The sequence below is a fragment of the Ambystoma mexicanum genome, chromosome 2q, assembly GCF_040938575.1.
Source record: "Ambystoma mexicanum isolate Mex_15411 chromosome 2q, UKY_AmexF1_1, whole genome shotgun sequence".
NCBI lineage: Eukaryota > Metazoa > Chordata > Amphibia > Caudata > Ambystomatidae > Ambystoma > Ambystoma mexicanum.
Genome location: NC_090924.1, coordinates 325,800,535 through 325,822,946, shown reverse-complemented (window position 1 = coordinate 325,822,946; position 22,412 = coordinate 325,800,535). Strand labels below are relative to the sequence as shown.

At 41.4% G+C, this 22,412-nt stretch overlaps 1 protein-coding gene across 2 annotated transcripts in view; it reads right to left on the bottom strand.

The window, feature by feature from the left end:
- Positions 1-4,781: 4,781 nt before the first annotated feature.
- The window catches only part of NPW (neuropeptide W), a 73,898-nt gene continuing 56,267 nt past the window's right edge, over positions 4,782-22,412 (bottom strand). For both annotated transcript variants that reach the window (XM_069647321.1, XM_069647322.1), the window contains exon 2: positions 4,782-5,185. The gene's annotated coding sequence lies outside the window, so the exon portion shown is untranslated. The remainder of the gene's footprint in view (positions 5,186-22,412) is intronic.

The window sequence follows — 22,412 nt, the reverse complement described above, 5'->3', positions numbered from 1 at the left end:
TTTCTATATTGTATGTAGGGCATTTAAGTAGAGGTGGTTCTAGACAGAAGGGAGCGGACCAAATATTACAGGCATCTGGCGGGAATATTTTATAGTCAATTTATTTGACCCCAAAAAATGTTTTTCTTTTTGGTACAATTCAAAGGTTTTCGTGCACATCACACATTTCAGTCCACAAGCATGTGCTTTGGGTGTATTTAAGCCTTTAAAATACAAACGTGAAACCAAGATAAAATATTGCATCAATTACTATGCTGGTACTTATGCACATCCCTTGATTATGATTCTATAGAATGGGATTATTTTAATTCATGAAATTCCAATATTAACATAAAATTAATTGCAGCTTGCTTATGATAAGAAATGGAAATGAAAGTGGTAAAGTGCAGACATTTAAAATTCGTTATGCAGTGAAGCTGGGAGTTGCGCCCAGTGTGTGATCCTGGGCATCTCATTTAATTTCGTATTGACTGGGCTGTCAAGATTGCGACTCCCTAAGCCTTTCAAAATTGTCAGCCCTTCAGAGTGATTTTGTTCTTGGAACATGATCTTCCAAAAAGCCTCACTAAGGGTTTCATTGGCTATAATGTTGCTTCATCTATAATAGTAGTGAGAATTGATACATTGCACACCACAGCAGCTTGTTTTGTTGTGCTCTTATGGCAACAGCACTGGAAAACAATGTCTGTCTTCTAATCTCAGTCCATTTGGATGTAGACACCTTCTCATGTGCACCCACTATCTATGAAATGGGATGTGTACCTTTCTTGTTGCTTTAAATCTGTCTCCATGCTTGAGCGTTTTTGCATTCTCTGAGGCTGCTAATCTCAGTGCTATGTCTATTCCCGGTTATGTGCACCTTTTTAGTGCAATCCATGACTTGCATTTATACTACAGCCTGTATAACGTTTGTGTGGCTGCTATTGATAAAAATGTGTCCTGAAGCTATGCTAGAACCCAAGTACTCTCATCGTGGACTGCTAAAGTTGACCTTGAAATGTTATTTGTTTATTATTCTGATTACAGCAAGAATGAAGAGGGTTAGGGGACAAAGGGATTGCCCATGCTAATTTGGATGGCTGCAAAGCAGCATCTGAAGCTATGTGTTGTGATCACGATAAGGGGGGGCATGACCAGATATTCTGGATCGCTTAATTGCCTTTTTTGGTGGATGTGGGCCTCAAAGATGTCTGGGCCCCAAAAGTGGTCAGCATGGCAATGTTTTAAGGTTCCTGGTGCCCCAAGAGGAGCTTCGGAAAAGCAGCGTCATCAGTTCTTTAATTTACACCGTTTGACCCACCCAAGAAAAACCCATCTGTGAAAACAGCTCTTTAATCATTAATTGTAATCGCGTATATATTGATTACAGATGTGGAACCTTTCCTCTTTTGGGCAGACTCAATCCCCACCACCACATCAATTCCTGGAGACTGTTGCCTTTGCTATGTAACTGTTGTCATATTTGGGTACTTATAACTGAACTGTGTCCGACAATACCTATATTCCACTTATCTGCTTCCAACAACTCCACCTCTTTTCAAGTTGAAGGATGTGGCTCTACACATAAAAGCCAATGTTGTGCGGGGTAGAATACAGCCCCAGAGTGACAGATATTGAAAGGCCATGCTAGGCCCCTATTGTGAGAGTGAAGCTGGCTGATGTTGAGACCCAATAAAAAAATGCAGGCCAGCTCAAAACATTGTTTTCCGACATAAGGACTAGTGAAGGACCAAACATGGGCCTATTTCAACTATACTAAGATGGATAGCCGCTAAAGTGAAGGAAAATATGCAGGAGAGCTTAAAATTATTGAATGTGCCCGGCGCATTGGAAAAATAAGGCACATGCGGCTGCAAATGCTGTTCTCCTAAAATATGAAAAGTTACAATTTCAACTTAAAGAGACAGATAGCAGCATGTGACACTGACATCTATGCCGTACAAGACGGTGATCCAGAAATCCAGAGTGAAACCAAGCATTTTGCATTTGTTACTAGTAAAAATACTTATTTTCACAAAGGCCTATTTCGTTTTGTGTAAAAGTGAGCACTGGTTTCTTTTGTAACTACAGCCTATCTATGTGAATAATACCAAAAGTTAACTTATACCTGTTCAAACAGTATGTAAAGAAAGATTATATTGTGAACAAGAGGACCAGGTGCAGTACTGAAATGTACATGTACACACAATTTGTTAATGTAAAATGTTAGCCTTTCAGAACTGTGGATGCAACTTGTTTTGCTGAAACTATGACCCAAGGACCTTTGGTGGGATACATTAGCAGGACAGGCCTGGAGTTTCAGTTAAAAATACAAAGAAATGTGGGGAGTGAGATCGGAATTGCAGGTAGTTGCAGATAACACAGCCAGTGGAAAGGACCTTAAGGTAAGGTCTCCCCATTAACTGTGCATTAGCTTCAAACAAAGACCTTTGAAGATACGGAGAACAGGGTGGAATAACATGAGCCAAGCAAATGTCCTGGTCCTGTGACAGAAGAGAAATTAAACTTAAGAAAAGGAGGGGGCTACTGTGAAACTGAGGGGCACATGTGAAGCATTGGCTGATTAACATAGGAATACATTTTCCTTAATAAAAATAGCATTGTGTGTTCCACTGAGCTCATCGTGGACTCATATTAAAGGGGACAGGAAGCCCATCGGCACCATGTAAATATAAATTGTGTGTGATGTATACAATTTGAGTTATGAAAATATTATGATTCTGGCATTGTCATAATTCCAAGGAACTAGAAAATTGGCAGAGAGTTACATTGTAAAATCAAGATGTGAATTGGGGAGTGTCATATTTTTCACTAGTACAGCGAGGTAGCAAATCGTGAAAAATAGTAGCTACTCCCAGGAAGGGCGTGCCGGAATAAGATTAATATTTTCTGACTCGCCATAAAATATAGAGCTCAAACATATATATGTGCCTGCAGTTTTCTGAAAAATTAAGGTAGTTGACATGTTGTGAGATTTTAAGAACACTGAAAAGTTAAACCCACCTGTTATTTTGGGATGATGAATCTTTCTACACCTACATCATCCACACACCCCAACTCCTTGTCCTATCATCAGGCAGTGGGTGTATATGGTGGGAGGGGGAGGAAGAGAGCTAGCCAATCTGTATCATGGGAATTATTATAATATGTGAGTGTCATCAGCCCTATAAGAGATCAGTTTTCAATCTTAGATGGGTGTCTTTTTCCACCCTATTCCTGAATATAGTCTACTTCTGGACTCTTGGGAGGAACAACTAGCAGAGAGGCAAGGAGAGCTACCAAGGCCATTGGGGTAAACTTTGCCAGGAGAAAAGCTGTTTACCTGGAAAGGCCTTAAATCTTGCATAGGAGACAGAGACTCGGAAATATAGAAGCTATCTGGGCCTGCCATTTGAGGAGCCAGAGGAGGTCTCGATTCTGGGGACTTTCTTTGACCAAAGCCTTTGACCAGATCTATGCTGTCCTCAAAGAAGCTCTGCTGTTTCCCTGGATGTCACATAACCAAGGCCTCCCATGTAAGTAGATTAATCCACGTGCCAACGAAAGTGTGGGGGGAATCGGCCAGCCTTAATCCCCTTCTCGCATAGTGGGTGCAGGGGGTGAAACTGGGTAGACCCTTCACAAATTTTATTAACTATAACTCAAATGAATTCCCCCATAGAAAAACACCCTATCCATTTAAATTGAATTGTTTTGGGAACTGCCTGCCATAATCGTTTCCATTAAATTGTGGGGGAGGGGCTGAAACTGTGCAGACCCCTAGCACATTTAATTAAAGTTAAATCAATTAATACACACATCGAAAAATCACAGGATGAGTGTTGTTAGAGGTCGAAACTAAAAAGGTTCATGACCAATGTGTTACAGCCGGTATAGACAATAAGTATTGGGGTTACTATTTTTCTGAAACCCCTGACTTCTGTACAGAAGGGCGTGTCCTAATCCCAAAAAGAAGTAACTCTAAAATTCTGCATTTCAAGTGAAGGAAGAGTGTGTAAAACAGATTTTCCCATTCATTTCAAACAAGAATCCCAAAGCATTGCATTTTCCTTGTCGGAGTGGTGCAAAATGAAATGTCCTATGTATTCCCATTTATTCTCAAACTAGAATCCCCAAAGCCTTGCATTTCACTTTATTGTGTCTTGAAAAATGATTTTTCACAGAGAGTTAATTCCCAAACTTTGCCTTTCAAATAAAAGGCCAACGTGATGTTCCCATTGCACTCCCACTCCCTGTACCTTGCCTTCAGACTGAAAGGGTCATATCTGCTTGATGCCTGGAGGGTGGGGGTTGCTGGGAGAAAAGCGCATGGTAACAAACTAAGCAATCACTGTGTATTTTACATTTTTCTATGTTTTTCTATGTGTTCAATTGAAAGAAATCCGATGTAAAGTGATGACTGCCCATCTCTAAACTTGACCTGTGTGTTGTAGTAACTGAAAGTCCATTTGAAATATAGGTCAGTCAATTGGTGCAAGTAATTTGAAATTGTGACTGTTCTATTATTCTTTGTAAAAACCTAAATACATATATATTCTTACTATACACTGGCATGTTTCCAAGCTTATTGGTGGTAAAGAGGGTATTTGCTGAATGGTACTATATAGGGTGGAGGCCTCACTAAAGTTTAATCTGCAAAGCGTTTTGTTGTCCACCACCTTGCTTGGGGGTGGGGCGGACTCCCTGAGTTGAGAGTGACCGTCCAATAAATCGTGACAGTTATGTCTAGCTGTTCAGCCATCCAAATATGCAAGAAACAGGATACTAAGAGAGCACACAGCTCGTCTCGATAATTTTGCATTTAATGACAAGAAAGTCTTACAAGGCAGACATAATACATGTACGTTATACAATACAGCAAATAAGATGTTCCTTTGCTCTAAAATAAAGGTTTCCTTGGTTTATTTCTTTATTTCACTGCGTGCGCTTTAATGATTCACAATTAAATGGGCGGATTAACACCAAAGATATTACTTTCTCTGGGACTTGTTCATCTCAAAGGTGCCATCCTTGTAGCTGGACGGAAAAGTGAAGTGTACATGTGTCCCCTCCAGGATCTCTGTCTCGCCGCTTGTGGATGGAGAGGAAATGGTCCATTGAAGATGCTCAGATGAATGTGCTGCGGGCCCTCAACCTGTCCTCATTCTGCCTCTGATTACGCACTTCCATGCAGGACTTGAACCATCTGTGAAGAAGAGAAGGTGTGTTTACAGAACCATCCATCCAAATGAAAATCACACTTGTGTATGAAGGCTGCTGGATCTAAAAGTGAAATGATCAAGTCCTTCCAATACATAGAACAAGACCTCGACCAACCAATATCTACCAATCTATATGCATGACTTTCAATTTGTTTAGTCTCTATGACGGCACAGCTTGTTAAAGGCATTTCAATGAAAATAGCACTCTGTTTACCTCCTTTGACAAATCAACGCGACGCTTCACACTCTCCGTTCACTGTCCAATTAACCATGATTGATTTTACAAAGCACTTTACAAAGCACTGTCCACTTTTATTTCTCCGTTATGAGTGAACACATTTTACTTGACACTGTGTGGAAGTGTTGTGCTACTCCTTTCATACATGTGTTGCACTCGAATGTTTTTCACAGAGAACTTTGCCAAAAATGACACAAAATGGATGAACTGATCAACAAGCTGCCAAAGTACTTCTGGTGTCGAGAGATTCAGCAAATGGTGAGTTATTTAGCGTAAACATGCATAGTTTAATTCACGAAAGGATGTGGCCACAGAATACAATGTGCAGAGGACATCTTGCTTTCGATTGCGGCTCTTCTTTCCAAAAATCCTAGTTCACATAGTGGACTTGTATGAATGAGTAGGGAGAGGAGGGGTGGAGCGCATGGGACCTGCAGCAAGCACACCCATGGATATGCAAGCGTTAGGCACTTTCCCAACACTTGTGTCAGCAGTGGCCAGTTGCTCAGGGGTCAGCACTCCCCACAGTAAGAATTTGGCAATCAAAGGTCAAGAACTGACAAACTCAAACGATTCGTTCTGGAACTAAACTGCGTGACAGTCCTCAGTAATCAAAGCCCTCTGTGCCCTCCAAATAACCAGATCGGATATCCTTCTTCCAATACCTTACACTACAAATGCTGTCATTTCTTATATAATGGGCTGTAACCTCTAGACAAAACACAAACCCAAGTGTCATTTCCACATACAGGCACTTAAGACTCATCCACTTTTGGTATGCATTCATCAGCTCCTCAGCTTCTGCACCATGTGCAGTTACTGAATGCAATTACTTGAATAAATGAGGATACCACTACTTGCTTAATCTGGATTTATTTGCAGGATAATATCAAGTAAAATTCGCAGGCATGCATTAATATGACAGAGATATTTGGCTGTTCGGAATGTGGTCATTCACTGCACGGGATCTCCTCCTGTCTGCCTTGTCCCCTGGCATGCCTCCCCCTTCATCATCCACTGATGCACGGACCACGTGGGCACATGTTGCGTGTCTCTACATTATCCCCTTTTGTAAATAAAGTTAGTCCAACATATAGTCGTTGTACCTTTCTGGTAACTTCCGGTACCTGAAAAGCCATCTGGGATTGGTAGTGCTCTCAGTCGATTCTCCAGACACCCATCTCTCTTACAACTCCAGTTCTTCTCAGGTCACTGTCACTGTGTTGTCTAAAAGTGAACTTGCTTCTTCCAGACTTAGAGACCCTTTGTTCACCTTTGATTCTCTCACACAAACTCATTATTCTGCTCCTATGGAATGATTCTCCTCCATCATTCCTTCTATCTCTGTCTGTCTGTCTCTCTCTGTCTCTCTCTCTCTCTCTCTCTCTCTCAGGTCTGTCCTACTTTCTTACTGTTCTTCTCAGTAACATAGTGGTGGATCTCTTCTAATTTTCCTTTTTCTTCCATCTGTAGTTTGTATATAATGATCCCTTACTTTGAGTTCCTGAATGGGTGCACTGAAACAAGAGATTGTCCATTTATCTTTGGGGTCATTTTATTTTTTGCTCATCATCTCGACAAAGGTTCTGCAATTTTGTAGCTTTTCTTGTGTCGTGAATCTCTTTCCTACTTTTGTGACCTCTGGTTATCTTTCGTTTAGCTTCTCTCATACGCGTTCCAGGTTTTTTGTTATTTGCAGTAATCCATGGAGATACCAGCCAAGTGTTTACTTGTCTTTTCCTCATCATGAGTAATCGTAACACTCCTGTTACACTGATTGGAGTCATCTTGTGTGCTGCAACTCCTCTGTGGAGATCTTCTCAGTCTCACTGCAGAACGCTATTTGCACAACATTCTTGGTGTATCTGTTTATTTTCTCAACCTGTCCATTTCCCATGGGTGGTATAATGTGGATCTCATGTGATTGACGTCATTCTTTCTCCGAATTCTTCCAATTTCCTCTGAAATGGCCTGAACTCTTTTATCAGTGGCTATGAAATGTGTACAGCCTTCCAAATATCTTCAAAGAACTTAATAGCTAGCTGTACTTGTTGTAATTTCTCTCATAAATTTCACCTCCATCCACTTGGAAGTTGGTCCCACAAAGGCTGTTCTTAGTCATGAATTAGAGAATGAGAAACTCCCTGTGGGAGACGTTTTTCTCTTAAAGGAACAGGATTCCCACAGACATAAGACCAAAGGGGCAAGAATAACGGATTACTTTGAGAAAAAGAATCCCATTATCCCACCCAATAAAGAAAAATTGCAAAACATAGCTTTTGATCGTAATGACAGGGACTGTCCCTCTCCCTGGCTGATTTAATTCACAATATTACCCAATATCCACACAGTAAAGCAGCCTCTAAGTTTTTGAGTGCTTCACCAGACAGCTTCAACAGCTCAAGAAATCCAACAGAGAACGATGCCTGACCGGGGATAATAATAGGGAAGATTCAATGAAGATCAGTAGAATTTCTTTAATTCCCAAAGACTCAGAACTCTCACCATTATCTGTCACAAATATTGTATTACAGTCTTTTGTGGGACTATAGGATAATATTAGGCATGATTTAAAAATGCAAAGTTTGTCTTTGACTGGTTTTGTTACACAACTGGAACTGCTCAATCATCGTTTTTGGGGGTATGAAGGTGAAGTTGTTAGACTTGACTTCAATAAAACAGAGGTCATCACATGTACAGAAGGGATAGATTCTGACAGGGACATCATTTCACCAAAATGCCAGAAGTAGCGGAAGTGATGCCATTTGACTCGCCCCGAGTGACATCACAGGAAGTGATGTCATTTGACCCCTCCCCAACATGACATCACTGCAAGTGGCATCCTAAGGCAGTATCCTTCAGTACACTAAGAAAAATATGGTGACAATATCAATGTAATATGACACACATTTAATACAAGAATCAATCATCACATGTAGCAGTGTGTCAAGGCCCATATTATCATGGAAGTGTATGAACCCAAATGATAAATCTCCTCTTTATGTGGACCCGCCCTGATATTTCAGCATGACTACCGAGCAAAATGACATTCGGGGGAACACGGGTGGATAGGCCGGTGTAGGGATAAGGGAAAGGCAGGATAGAAGGGGGGAGTGAGGGAGAATATTTCACCAGAGAACAGGTGTTCTTATTCAGTTGCTCTTCCTTCACTGGCACAGCGCCACCTGATATCATGGGGTGCACAAGTCTGGGGTTAGGCACCTGTACACTTCACCCCTCCGGTGAATGCTGTGGACCGGAGCTGCTCAGCACTGGCCCTCTAAACTGCAGAAAAAGAAAATCTTCTACAAGACCAGGGGCTCTGTGTGCAACCAACCTACTCACACACTTTACTTTTGCTTTCTTTCACCAATAAATCAGGGCTGTTGTGAGACCTTGATAAAATCCTTAGCAAACCTGGTCTGTGGGCCTTTCCGTGGCTGCTATAGTCATCTACAGTGGTCTATAAAGCTCCAATTATAACACGTCTATCGGACTGCTTAGCAGTCTTTTTAAGAAATATTTTTAAAATTGTATACAACATTTTCAATACAATGAACTGAGTTCTGTGATGCATCTCTCTCTGAACTGAACACATTGTCAGTCGAAATACACGAGCAGAGTTACTTATGCTGTTGCCTATTCGCTCTACAGTTTGCACAGTAAACCAGTGAGTCTATTTTTCAGATTTTCAAAGCAGCAGATTGAATATTACATTGCGGTCATCTCACTGTGAAGCCTAACAAATCAATGCCTAACTTTTTTTTACTATGGACAAGGAGTTTCCAGTTGAAAATGCATATATGTCCATATGCCATTTGCGAAGGATTCATAATGAAAAGCTTAAAAGTGACGATATACCATAGCTGCTCAGCGCTGACCCTCTTCACTGCAGCAAAAGAAATTCTGCTACAAGACCAGGGTCTCTGTGTGCAACCAGCCTACTAGCACACTTTACATTTTCTTTCTTTCAGCAATAAGTCAGGGCTGTGGACCCGAGCTGCTCAGCCCTGGACCTCTTGACTGCAGCAAAATAAATTCTGCTACAAGACCAGGGGCTCCTTGTGCAACCAACTACTCGCACAATTTACTTTTGCTTTCTGTCACCAATAAATCAAGCAAACTTGACTTTCTAGCATATCAGCTATTAGACCTTATGGGTATGAACACATTTTCAAAGCCTGCTGCTATATTGTGGACCATCATGCATAAGAAAAGCTATAAATTGTGGAGTTGATTGCTTACGCTTTGGGTCAACGTCTGCTCAACATGGAGAGCAATCCCACGTGTCTCGGTGTGGCCGGCTGCTGCTGCACTCAGAGCTCTGCTCTCCCTGCCTCAGCCCCGGACGAGCTATGGTTGCTAGGCAACCATAGCTCGAGTAACAGACATGAAGTCACTGGCGCGACACGCTGCTTCCACTGGCCAGCGGCCAGGCCTGGGTGGCGTCAGATCTGGAACTTGCCCATTTTTTATAAATAGTTTGTAAAAGGCGCAAGCTACAGGCTCGAGTCCAGACCAGAGGTTGCAGAATTATGCCAGCCGTCGCTGAGGAGATGGCAAAGGTCTGGCGACTCCCAATTGATGTCCCTGGATTCTGAAGAGAAGGACAATGTGCCTGTGGTTTCAGTTGAATCACTGCGAAATGATCTCCACGACAATCCCTCAAATTACTTTTGACTCGGATGCTGAACTGATATTAAGTTGTGAGAATGGTAACACACAAAGGCAAAAGGAGCTAAAAAAAATATTTACAAGTAAGAGCAAAGGATCCCAAAAGTTTTGAATACCTTCACAAACCAAGTTACTTGAACAAGAAGACCAGGAACAAAAAGGGCAACTACAGCAAAACCATGTCAACAAAAAAAGAAAACAAAATCCCCAAACTGAAGGACAATCCACGCGAGGGTACAACAATCCAGAGGTGCAATACAAGGACCTTGTCCAAATGTTCAGGGACGTTGAGAAAAAGAAAGGCCATACTGAGTAGAATCTCAATGATATAACATCAGCTTGAACTCTACTTCATAACTGCATCGAGCCATACATCATTCTAAAGGGATGTGCAGCATCATCCTTTAGTTTACCGAGGGGAGGTTGAGGACAAACAGGGGGGCCTTCTATTACACATCCTATACACGATACGAACCAGTATGTGATAGACCTGGATGCTGTCTTTAGAGCAGACTGAGGGCCTCCATTAAATGAACATAGAGTGCTGCAACGTATGCCAATGATCCCCAATTTAAGACTGATTCTTTCTTCAGACATTGAGACAGTTGAGTTTCTGAATGATGACAACTTAAGCTGTGTCTGGCTCCATCTAAAATCTAACATCATTCACCAAAAGATATTAGAAGAAATTGAAATACTTATTAAGTTGAGTTTCAACTTATTTCATGCCAATGGTGACTATGTGAATAATTCCATAAGATAAATAACCCCAAAGAGACAGACTTCGTCAATCTCTTTCAGAGAGGGTTCAGGTGAATCTCTGGAAGTCAAGTTCCAGCATGCTAATGTCAATGTCACAGGGACCATGACTGGTCATGGCTGCCAGAGGTGCCTTGTCAAGCAGATGCTCAAAGTGGTCAGTTTGATAAATCGCCCTCATAATGCTTTCAGGATACACTAGGGGCTACAAGAGTGGGAGGACAATTCGGACCCAAGTCCGTATGACATTATTTTGTTACAGGAAGTGTGACTCCTGGAGTAGCCTGCAATAGGGGGCTACACAGTTATGTATCAGCTAGCAAAGGGAATGTTGGTCGGCATTCTCGAGGAGGCCTCTTGTGTGCGTTTAATAACTCATTTAAGGCCCTATTAATCGCCCTCTAAAATAATAGCTAAAACTGTAATGGGAGTAAAATGTTATTGGAAGAATGAGGTCGGATCTCCTGATTATTAAGATTTACAATAATTTTCCGAACCAGGAAGAAGGGAGAATAATGTTTACAATCAATGACATACTTAAAGAGTCGTGCTGAGAAAGAAATCCTTTTAATGGGATATTAGCAAGTGATAGTAATTGTCAGAACCTTCAATATGCTTGGCTTGCTAAAGTGGATGAGCGGTCTGTAGAACCAAAGAGGGGAAGGGATACTGATATCAAATCTATAGGAGTGGCCTGGGTGTGCTTTCTCAGGCAATGGGACTTCCATATATCATATGATTTCATGCAAAACTATAATACAGAAAAAAACACTTGGCAACGGGAAATGTTAACTTCCACCATGCACTATATTTTTGAGAGTTGCGTGAATATTTTGACACAAAAGACACGAATTTGACCGACCACTCGCGATTACATAAGAATATAGCTTTAAATATACTCCAGCCTGAGAGATATCCACATCTTCATGCAATCGAGATGGGCTGTACCATGATTAAAGTAAAATGGTCTGAGAAAAACATTAACTAAATAAGACTCAGTTCAGTAATGTTGGAATGCCACACGGTGTGAACACATGTGCAATTATCTCTACGCAAACTGTTTTATCGACACTGTAGTAAAATTAACCAATGCTCTTGGGGGGAGGGGGGTTCACTAGACAGAATGCTTACCAAATGGAAAAGTTAGTATCTTCAAAATACAATAAACAGATAGCCATAAAAAGAATACAAAAGTAAAGCCCAGCGAATGTTACATGTAGGAAACAAGAAACGGTATCATTCAGAAAACATGTATTTACTGGCTAAAGTGGTACAGACAATACAATTGGATTGCAAAGAGCCAAGGCATGCTAAGGACCTTGGTCAGTAGAAATGCTGCATCCTTCTGTTAAGTGATTAATAACAAAACTACAAACCCAAAGCTAGTCCTCCAGCATTGGTTTGGAGAGGAGGTGTGTGTTTGCCACTTTAAAGACCTGTATGCCCTCCCTGCAGACACTTTAGAAACTAGCTCCACCCGAAGTCTGGACTTTGGGCGTAAAATGACATGGGATAAAGTAATTTCTGCAGAAGATCTACTAGAGGGAATCCACACTTTAAAATCCTCCACTGTGCCAGCACCCAATTAGTTATGTAATCAAATTAAAAAAAAACGACCAATATACCTGGTCTAGAATATTATATATTCTCTTTAAAATATAAAGAGAATATATAATTTAGAACTTTAAAGAGACCATGGTCATGGGGCACTTCTATTATTGTTCCTGTTTCTCATTTATAAAAAAAAAAAGGTTTGAAGGATACCCCAAGCATTGCTCAACGTAGAGAGTAAGGTCCTCACCGTATTTGTACAGGGCAACCTGATTACTGAAGTTAGAACAACACATCATCTTTCCAAATTCCAGATTGGCTTTAGGTTATAAGTGGTCTGATATAATCTTTAGGCCAAAGGGAAGCAATTACTAAGAGCTCTTTGTTATACACAGGCAGCCTGGTCCTATCTGCAGCATTTGATAAGCTAAACAGGCAAATGTTGTGGGTGAAATTGACCCATTGGGGTATCCCACAGGTGTTACTAAACATCATTAGGCACAATAACCAAGGTAATGTTTCAGAACGAATCCTACCTTTGCAGGCCTTAGGCAAATATGCATTTGACCACCTATCCTTTTCAATTTATATATCTGATTTAGAAAATAAAATTTACACAGTTTCCTGGTTTTCCCCCAAGTTGGGGGCAACAAGAATTTGTTGGTTGGCTTATGCCGATGACACAATTATCCTTGACAAAGCATGATTGGCTAGCAAAGGTCTTTAACAAAAGTGGAAAACTATCTTACTGTTTACAAACTAAGAATCATCAAACAAAAATCTGAAGTGTTAACCTTCTCAAAAAGAAGAAACACAAGAATTTTGTCTGGAGACTAGATAGCGTCCTCCATGACATGAGGTGGGTCACTAATTATGCTACCTAGGTGTCCATATTTGTTACTGTAATTGGAAAACGGCAATCTACAATATGGTAGAAAGGAAACTGGTGCCATTTATGCCACAGATGTGTAGATTAATGTCAAAAGTAGGGAAGTCCTTGTTGTTTCCCTTGATTAACTTTTGTAAAACTAAGGTCACTCCTTGCATTACATATGGTTTGGAATTAGAACAGCCAAGCAATCAAAGCTAGTTAGACAGCTTAGAAAGGAAGTTGTGGAAACATTGATTCCCCAAATCTCTACCAATTTCTGTGATCCATCATGAGCTGGGGTTCATATCCTGGGAAACTATTATCCTCTGGAAAAAAAACAGCTATATATGAAAATTGTACAGGTGGCACCTGACTCCGTAATTTAGGACCTGGCATGGGCTTATGAAGAGTATGGAATTACCTCATTAGAGATGTTTATGAGTACCTGTGAGGCCATTACTGAGGAGGTTAATTACAATTTGGGAACAGACAATCTCATTCCACAAACATTGAAAAAAATGCTCTATGAGCATCAGTGATAAACATTGAGCAAAAGATTTTAAAATATGTTTCACAAACTGATTATCCTTTTGTAGATTGAACATTGGGAGCGTTACCTAAATACTTAGTTAAATTCCCTTGTCCCAGTTATAGGAGTATTTAATTTAAGGTTGAACTGTTTGCCAACATTAGCAAGACTGTGTCCTTTTAGGGACATTCCCACAGAGCAACGTCTGTGTAGAGGATGTGGAGCAGGTGATACATCTGAACATTTAAAACATCAGATGTCATGCTGCACCAGCTTCCAGCAGAAACAGAACTATATTTTCTCTTGTTACATATATAATTCTGTGACTTTAGTTTCTGAAGCCTTTTGACATTGAATTCTACAGGGTAATCAGATCTCACTTATGATAAGTCTAATCAATTTCTGTAAATATATGTTTAATAACTTGAATTAGTACTTGACGAGGGACAATCAGATTGCTTTAAATGGTCTGATTGGCCCTCGCCAGGTCCTTACCTTCTCAACAAGGCTCCGCTCAGTGCCGCGGCCCCGGGGTTCCTTCCACAAGTGACTACCATGGAAAGGTAGAAGGCACTGCATGTAGTCCCTTCTCCATTTCCATGGTGGCCATTTTCTTTGTTTTGATTTCTTTTTTCTTTTTTCAATGGCCACCATGGAAAGGGAGAAGGGACTACATGCAGTGCCTTCTCCCCGTTTTTTCTTTTTTTCAGTACGAAATGCTGATGGCGCTAGCAACTGAAAAAAGACTATCAGTACCACTTCAGGTAATGCCCCAGGGCCTGTAACTATATGCCTGGGGGCATTACCTGAAGTGGTAACGCCCCCACTGCTCAGGACTTATTGCTTAAAGGGATGGTTTTCCCAAAAAATTTTATTTCAAAAATAGATACGCAATATTAAAAAAATACGATTGCCATTTTTTTTTCAAGTCCCTATGTAACCTTTTGAGCAATTAAAGCTCAAAATTTGCAAAAGCAAGCACATGGGCGCATCCATTTTGTGAAATGGATGCCCGCCTGTGCTGGCTTTTGCTTTTGCGGCACTAATGAAGGAAAAGCCAGCCAGCTGTAGTAAACAAAAGCTACCACTGGGTGGCTTATCCTTCATTGATGCAGGGACTCGGAGGACGCGGACCAGAGACTACAGGCAGAAAAGCTGCAGCTGCATCTGGGTAAGTGCTATTTATTTTTATTTTTTAAATAAGCACTAGCTGCGTTTTTTTTCCTACGTTTTCCAGGCTGGAGGAGCCCGGAAAACTTAGAAATAAAACCGCAGCTTTAAAAACGTTGTATTTATGTTTGCGGTTGCTTTTGAAGCGACCGCAAACAGAAATATAACGTTATTGTGTTTGAAAACGCTGTGGTTTTTCTTTCTAAGTTTCTCTGCGTAGCGTCGCTCTGACTACCATTGATAGGAGTCGGTTAAGTGTTCTGTGATATCATGTATCATAGTATAGTGTTTACATATTTATTTTTTAGACTTGCTCATATTGTATTATATGTATTGTGTGATGCACCCAACTGGCACTTTGCTGAATAAAGGTCGTACTATGATGATAATTATTGATTGGATTATTATTTATACTTCTTTGAAAATATGTTATTTAATTGCTCTGGAGAATTTAATTTATGTAAAGTATGTATTGTTAACTACATTTCTGTATGTGCAATGTGTTCTATCGTCATGTTATATAAGGATTCATTTAAACCAAAGCATACATAAATACAATTTAAAAAAAATAATCTTTTAGTTAGAGTCTGCCCCATATGTCCTGCATGCCCAGTGGCTTTCTTGTTAGGCGAATCATTATATCTCCTCTCATAACAATTCTTTCCAGCAATGTTTGAGGATATTCTGCAGTAGTTCTGTAGATTTTGTTGTAGTGACCTAGCATACACCGTCACTTTTTTCAGCGCCCTTTCTGCTTTTCGTTTATCTTGCCACTCTTCTAAGGTTATTGCCCGCTCTTGCAAGCTGTTACGGGCTGGGAAGCAGCTTTACTTAGTGATAGACATTTGTAAGATCTAGTTTTCAGAACATTTGCACACCTTGCATTGCTTGCATCATTTCTTTAATATTTGGTAATGGACAATTGGCACTTGATGCTTCCTGAATTAGTGCTGTAAAATGTATGCATATCCTCGTGCATTTCTTCTTGTGATTACTGTAGGGCTCAGCCCTTTGTTGGCTTCCGCAGTCTCTATGTTTTTTTTATTTGGGAGGTTGTCAATTAAGGCTTGTAGCTCATCTTGGGACGTTACTGGGACTGGCCTTACGTGTTGTTTTACCAGTATGGTTCCTTCTCAACGCTTCCTCTCATTTACATATCCTTTGAGGTATCCCTATGGACTCTGTGAACAAATCAGCGTGTCTCTCGAGCATGTTCACTTTCTTGTTTTCTGTTACTAGTAGGAACTGTTATTTTACATTGGAATCCACTTTGATATGGCCATCCTAGCAAAGCGTCTGTTATGTCTGTGAGATACACGTTTCCTCTTACTCTCCTGTCATTGAATTTTATGTCTGTTTTTAAATATCCCATTAGCTTAATATCATTGCCCCTGCATGCACCTGGGGTGGCTTGGGTTTTCTTAGTATTCTCTTATCCTTTCTCCACATTTGTTTGTACAGTTTTCTGATATGAGGGTGAGTTCTGACCTTGAGTCAGCCATCATGTATATTTTCCTCTCATCTAATAACACCTCATAGTGGGGGTTTTCTTTTCCGTTGTTTCCTTTGAGAGTCTGCACACACAACATTATTGCTGGTGTTTGTTCACGCTCTTCTTCTGACTTTATACAGTCGCTGTCTTCTTTTTCTACTAGTTCTACGACTAAGCTTACGCACACTCTGGCAAAATGTCCTATCTTCTGACACTTGACTCATATTTTCCCTGTTGCAGGATAATCGCTTTAATCCACTGCATTCCATAGCAACAGCATTTTTTCATGTATTTAGAATCTTCAATCAAATTTCAACTTTTCTTCTCGTGACTGTCTGCTGTACTGTCTCTATCTGTTCTTTTTGTTCTCCATCGGACTTCATTTACTTGCAAGATCTCCCTTTCTATGTATTTTATTTCTGTTCCTTCAGTTTATGCTTCACGTTTTCTTCTATTCTGCGCACCACTGCCAACTCTTCTTCTAGTGGCGGGTTTTTACACTGCAACACGTTTTCTTGCATTTGTTTTTAGCTTTTACATCCTACTACCAGAGAGTCTCTCAGTATTACATCTAACATCTCTTCAAAGGTACGATCCTTTGCTAGCTCTCTCAGTGCTGTGAGATTATCATTCACAAGCTCATTTTCTCCCTGCTTCATTTCATAGTTGTGCAGCAGGCTGTGCTTCTGCTTGATCCCTTTATTATCAAATCTCGTTTTTAATTGTCTGATGTCATCTTCATGTGGTCTATCTATATTTATCATGGTCATATATATATATATACAGATATATATATATATTTTCACTGAAAAACGTTAGGTAAAGTTTAGTTAAATTGGGCAGATTTATTGCAACAAAACCCCTGAAATTCAGCGCATTTCAGAAGTCACTTCTTTCACTGTTTGAGGAGGGAGTGCTAACAAGATGTTATTTATCTTCTTTGGGTCAGGTTTCACACCCTCCCAGTGGAAGACATTCAGAAGAACTCCAGAGTTGTCTTGATGGATTCCTACTTCTCGTTTCTCAGTGTAGAGGCTGCAGTCTTTGATTCTTTGAAATAGGTCACACAGCATCAGCATGTGGCGTTGTGTGTCTTCAACTTTGGAGCACATTAGGATATCGTCACTCACACTGAGCACCCCTTCCAAAGTCTGGTAATGCATGCCTGATAGCACTCTGGAATACATCTTTGGTAGATGAAATGACAAAATTGAGTCTTCTGTATCGTCACAGACGATGAGTGTAAATGGTTATAATGGCTCTTCGCGGTTCCATCCAAATTGAGCTGGTGATAGCCTACTTTGAGGGTAAGTTTGGAGAAGCACTTGGGCCCCGTCCGATCGGCCATGATGTCCCAATATTTTGAAATCATGCGACGCTCCCGTTTAATGGCGTTGCAGCCTAAAGGGGGTAACCAATAGAATTCTCTAGTTTCTACAGCTGTTGCATGTGAAACGAAACTCCCCTGTGTTGAAAACATATAGGCCTTATGGAATTATTGATGTGCAGTTGATTGGCTGCTTTTGAGGCATCCTATGCCATGGAACGTGAAGTGTATCCGGTCTACAGCTTCCACTGTCATGCAGTTTAGGTACATCAGCAGATAACCTATTTTGTTTCCTGCAGAGCCAGCCATGCGTGATCATGTGCACAACAATGCTTTGTTTATCCATGGACAGAGACTGCGCCCCTGCATGTTCGTCCATCTCTACGTTGTCAGCTACTGTACTATGCAACATATAAATTTGGGAGCAGGAAAAATGAAATACACGATATTAACACGTTATCGGCACCTTTTCCGGACCGGCTCACTTCGAGTCTGCCTGTAGGGGCTGTGAACTACCTGCAGGCCTGACCTGCTGGTACTACTGGCCCGTATTGGCAGATTTTTCACTGAAGTTCCGGTGCTTCAGAGTTCCCATTCCCATGGAGTCCTATGGGAATTTACCATTTCTCTGCTGCCTGTAATATCCCAGTAGCACTGGGATATCAGTCGGCGGAAACGGTAAGGAGAGCCTACCGTTAACCCGCTGGTAGCTCTGGCGGGTTACCGGCATAATAGCAATGAGGCCCGTAGATTTAATTTTCACCTGTAGCGTTATCCTTTGAAGACACATTCACGCATGTAGGGGGATGATGGGTTTTTCCAGGCTGAATTTTCAGTTTTGTTGCATGACTAATGCTGAAAGGAAGTCTTTAAGTGCATGATGTCCAATAAACTCATGTTGTTTATGTCTCAGTTCAACATTATACTTTGATTGTTGTGCAATAAAAAATGATATCATTTTTCTATGAACCCTTTAAGTCGATTCAATGAGACACTAAAACATCAGAGTGACATTAAAAGCTGAAAACTGAAGGGAAAAAAGCTAATTTGCAACCTTATTTTTGTAAACCAAAACAAGGAATTCGCACCACACCCCTGTTCCTGAGAAAGTCAAGAACTGTTCCTCACATCTCCATGTTCATCTATTTCCTTTAACGGAAGGCGATCATTTCTGTGGGAACAAGTTCATTTCAGCTGGATCACTACATGATTCCAGTACAGTGATTGTCAACGTGTTTTATTGTCACCTAAGTGTATTGTCACCTAAGGGAGCTAGCCCTTTGAGGCTATGGAGGGGAACCGGCTGCGCCAAACCACCCTTTGGGAGTGACTGGGAGTGACTTCCCTCTTGTGGACAAGGACTCCCATTCCTGCAAAGAACTCCCTGTCCAAAGTAAACAGTCTGCCTACCTGAGAATCGGAAAGACTTTTTTTCCATTTGGGACTCACCAAATAGTGACATTTCTTCAATATCTTTGCCTTCAGGTAATGCTGGATCTCGCCTAAACTCTGCAGTTAAAGAACACACCCCTTTTGATTGTGACAACATAAATGGACCAAAGAGGAGCCTCTGACGCATAGACATCCTGAAGGGGCGGAGCCACTCTAAACCACAGAGCCAGCAGCAGCATGGAGAGCGAAAGAGGTGCTGGCAAGACGCCAGAATGCTGGCGTCATGACCAGCAATAAGGCCTGGGTCAGAAAGGAGATGGGGATGGTAAAGCAACCGTATCTCCTGGTGGCGTGACCACACAGAAGCCGTGGTGGGCCTGGGGCCTGTTAACCAATGCCAAAACCTGACTGCAGCTGAGAGGCCTGAACCCCCAACTCCACAGGAGAAGTGTATTAACTGCTGAGCAGTGCAGAGGATAGGAAGCCAATGCTGCTGAAAAGGTGACGCCGTGGAGAGGGGCAAACAGTGTGAATCGAGGCTGGGAAGGCCACAAGGGTTACAGGTTCCAGATAGACCTGAATAGAGAAGAAGCAAACATATCCGCAGGCCAGAGGGATTTGGAAAGTGGTGAGAAACAAAAAGACTTTGCTATACGAGGCTGGAAAAGGCACAAGGGTTACAGGAGCCAGATAAACCCGAATAGAGATAAAGTAAGCATTTCTGAGGGCGATAGGGCTTTGGAATGCCGTGAGAAACCAAAATACTTTTCTGTACGAGGCTGGAAAAGGCACCAGGGTTACAGGAGCCAGATAAACCCGAATAGAGATAAAGTAAGCATTTCCGAGGGCCATAGGGCTTTGGAATGCCGTGAGAAACCAAACGACTTTGTTTTCCAATGCTGGGAAAGCCACAAAGGTTATGGGAGCCATATAAACCAGAGTGGGCAAGCACACTACTAACGATGAGCAAAAGCAAGCCTGTTAGAGAGCCAGGGGACTTTGGGGAGACCAAGAAACCAAAAATATAGTGTACAAAATTGGAAGGTTAAAGGATTTTAAAAAACAGGACAAGGACACTGTGAAGCATCAAGCTGGAAATGGTAGAGTTATGTTAAAGGAATGTCTTTTCTGAGGAAAAGGAAACCTTATAGCGTATAAGTAAATACTTGAAAGTTTACATACAGAACCTGAAAAGAGGATAAGGACTGTATTGCAAGAACCTTGATTAACTTTGACAGAACTTGACATACCTTTCCATAAGACCATCTTTTGAAAGAGATCCAGAACTTGATGAACTTTTTAAAAAACTTCATTTGCGAAAGAGAGTCAAAACTTGACAAACGTTTAAACATTTTTCCTAACGAAAAAGAACCCACATGTTGCACCATCCAAAAGCCCAAGACTGAGGCTGTTGCTGAGGCCTGCTTCTTTTTATTAGGTTTTCCTAAGCAGAAGGGTCACTTAGATGTTAGGATGTGGACAAAGGACTGTTTCTTTTTGGACTTTGACGAGCACCATTAGTTTTAGTTGGTCAGGCAGGGAACTTCCCTCATAGCGGCAGGGCTAGACAGGCGTTCTCTTTTCATTTTAAATAAACACCCTTGAAACATGTCAAGTCTGACTCCTTCTTCTGGTTCGCCACATAGTTCTTGAATTTGGGTGTTTCTGGTCTAAAGATAGTGGTACATCGTTGGAGGTATTGAGTTGGTGGAGGCTCAGAGGTTGGGTGGGGCATTTCTATTTGAGGGGGTGTGCAGATTAAGGAAGTCTCTCTGAATTTCTTTCTTCTTTGTATTGGCAGTAAACAAAGGTGTTTTCGGATAACTGTCATGCAACTCTAATGTACATTGGTCATATATAGCAAATCTTCTGTGTTTTTAGAAAGGGATCGGAAGAGTTAGTGGAAAAAGTGTTTGTGAGACGTGTAGAATCTGAGGTATTGTTGAGTTCAGGCTGGAAGTACCGGATTCCTGTGTGCTGTTATTTCTCTAGATGGTTTTTGGCCAGAGGTAAAAGACCAAACGTGACTTGCTACTAGCACTGAAATATTGGGGGAGACACGGGTTTGGAAAAGGGGGGGGGGTATATATGGGAATGGAGAGTGGAATTACCTGGCTATACACAGGGGGCTGTCCATGGCTCATTGTTAGTGGGAATGCTAGCAGGTGCTAGGCTATAGTGTGCCTGGGGGTTTGGCATATAGTCTAAGGTGGGTAGACATTTGTGAATGTGGGTGGGATGGAGTCATAGACAATTGGTATTTTTGGGGACAGGGGGGCCTTGCTTTTCTTTTCTTTGTTATGATGATTGTTGGGTGGTCGTAGTGCAAGAATTTTCCAGTTTCCCGGTCCCGTGCTCGGGGTGATTTTGAGGTTGACTTCATAAGTTCTGTGTACATGCGGATTGGCAAGACTGACCCAGGTGGTGCAGCGATGTTGGAGTAGAAGAGAATGCTTCAACTCTTGAGTCTGAGCTGTACTTGTATATATTTAATAGAAGGGTGTCATTACGAATAGAAGTGAGTTACAAAGTAGGCAATAACAGAGAGCAGAGGTTCTAGGGTAAAGTGTCTGAGCATATGAGCATTGTTGGATTGAATAAGTATAGCCGGTGGTGAAGTGCTAAGAGTAGGAATATATATACCAGGGACACGGACTGGAAGACATAACAATATTTGTAACATTGAGAGCACTGACCAGTATTTACATATTTCCAAATTACATAGTTCAAGTTTCAGTGCAGAATGCAAGAGGGGTGGGTTGGGGGCTTAGTTGGATAGGAGAGTGAGGGGGTTAAGGCTCCTTTCATGGCTAGCAGGTACAGATTAAGCCTGGTTTCGAAGAGTTACACTGAAGAGATGGTTTTGTTGGCCAGGGGGACAGTGGAGTGGGGCAAGTAGGGACACGGGTGAAAGCAGGAGGCTTCACAGGGTGAGGGTGAGAACTGATACATTATTAAGAGATGAGGAGTGGAGAGATTGTGAGGGAGAGTACAGTGAGATGCATGGATGGATTTAGAGATGAGTAGAAGGGTTTTAAAGAGACAGCGATTTTGCACAGAGAGCCATCTAGTATGCTGACGGTTGGTAGAGGTCAGGGAGGACCTGGGTAGGTTCAAAAGATTGTGTGTTGCAAAGTTGAGTGCTTCTTTGAGGGAAGTTAACTTGTAGAAGGATAGACCAAGAAGTAGGGTTTCACACTAGTCCAAG